Here is a 2,384-nt window from a genome sequence, read left to right on the forward strand (position 1 = left end):
TTTTAATCTTTACCTCATTTTTTTCTTTTATCCCTCTAAAAAGTATTTCTATTAAACTGTAATTTTTTTGTGGACATCTTTTATAGGTTTTGTTGAAACACCTTTTGGTGTGAAACAAACTATGAATGCATGAAATAAACCTATTGTAAATCAACAGAAAGTAGAATGTGTCCTTTTTTKATAAGTGTTTGAGCTGAGGCAGTCTATAACCAGCTGAAGATTGGGATTTTATTTTTTTGTGTTAAAGTTATTTGGGTAAAAGCAATTGTGTTAGATACAAAGTGGAGAAAATACTTAATGATTAAATGCTTAAAAATATTTAAACATAAAATTGACAATTTATCACTTCTGGTTATCACTAATATTTCCATGCAGCATTAATTATTTTGTTTAAAACTAAAGTTAATCATCCCTCATAAAAGSAGAAGCGCATTTTAAAACCTGTGGGTTTAAAACCTACAACTRATATATGAGGAAGGAAACTACAATCCCACAGAGGAAATGAATCCAGTCGCTCTAAAAGCCATCATTTGAGTCCCCAAACAGCTGCTCTGAAACACGATAACACAAGAAACATCCAGTGCCGATAAGCAGCACAGCCTCAACACTGAATCTGCTGGTTATGATCAATATCCTGCTTCCCACAGCGAGGGAGGGAGAGGTGTGGGAAAAGGGATGGAGGAGCTTCATCCAGGAAAGATGATAGGGTGCCGTTCCACCTCCTGAAATGAGTCTTGATGGAAACATTTACAGAATAAAAAAAAAACAATGAATAGTGATGTAGTAATCTACAGAAAGTTTAAGTAATCTGCAGAAAGTTTATGAACAGTCAATGTCTTACCTGTTGCAGGTATCTCCTTGAGTATTGATTGCCCATGAAATGCTGCTGTTTGCACTTTCAAATAAGCACAGAATTCTACTGTGAAACTGATGCTAAGAGTTCAGAAAACAGAGTTCTTAAAAACCACAATGAAATTTCAGTAACCCACTTTAGACTTGATCTTATAGACTAGCCATTTGCTTGTCAGTCTGGTCAGAGAGAATCTTTTTCTCTCCATAATCAGTTTGTTTAGATAGCTACCTAAAACAGGTAAGATACCACTTGCTCACAACTTATTCACAAAAACTCACTTCAAAAGATCTGAATTATTGTAGGTTTGAGTTCAAACAGCAACATCAGATCTTTTATTAAGAGTGAAATTATTTTTATGATGTCTTTATTATTAGRACAACTCCWATTCCAGMGAAGTTGGGATATTTTGTAAAACAAATAAAAACAGGATATGATGATTTGCAAATCCTTTTCAATCTAAATACAATTGAATYCACTYCAAAAACAAGATATTGAATGTTTAAATGAATAAACATTGTTTTTTGCAAATATTCTTTCATTTTGATTTTGATGTCTGCAGCCCATGTGATGATATCCATTACAGAATGATGTTGGTTTGTGATGCAGTGTCACCTCAAAGGTCACAGGTGTTCAGTGTTGGTTTTCGGAATTGCTGCTTACTTGCAGAGATTTGTCCAGATTCTCTGAATATTTTGATAACATGGACTGTAGATGAGGGCATCCCTAAATTCTTTGCTATACGTTGAGAAATTCTTATAATGTTGGACTATTTGCACACGCAGTTGTTCACAAAGTGGTGAACCTCACCCTGTCTTTCTGGGATGCTCCCTTTATTCTCAATCATGAAACTCACCGGTTTCTAATTAACCTGTTCACCCGTGGAATGCTCCAAACAAATGCTTTTTACCCTGTCTTTTGTCGCCCCTGTCCCTGCTTTTTTGGAACATATTGCAGGCATCAAATTCAGAATAAGTGAATGTTTGAAAAAAAAATCAATAAAGTTTTTCTGTTTGAACATTACARATCTTGTCTTTATAGTGTAGTCAGTTGATTGAAAATAATTTGCAAATCCTCAATCTGTTTTTATTTATGTTTTACACAACGTCTCAACTTCATTGGAATTGTGCATGAAGCAGTCTGAAGAAGCTCAACACAACACACAATGTAGTWTTTTACATACTACAATTTTAAACACACCCATAAAAATCACCTAATAATTATATTATCAGTGAACCTTTCCTCATCTGTACTTGATGAGAATAGGATTTTTTACAAGAAAACATCACACACCTYCATTAAATTCACAAACAATTTAGTTAAAGGCCACAAACAAAGGACTTCAGCGTGCTTTAGTGGGGCACAATCTGGGACAATAATGAGGTGCAAATGTCACTTAAATATTTTTTAATGCTGTKTAAAAGCAACACTCACACACATTCATATCTATTTTTATTGACTTATTAATTYCTATTGTTTTTAACTCCAAGTCAAACTTTCACATTTTAAAAAATTATCAGTGTAAAATATAAGG

This window comes from Austrofundulus limnaeus, unplaced genomic scaffold, assembly GCF_001266775.1.
Source record: "Austrofundulus limnaeus strain Quisiro unplaced genomic scaffold, Austrofundulus_limnaeus-1.0 Scaffold49, whole genome shotgun sequence".
Lineage (NCBI taxonomy): Eukaryota > Metazoa > Chordata > Actinopteri > Cyprinodontiformes > Rivulidae > Austrofundulus > Austrofundulus limnaeus.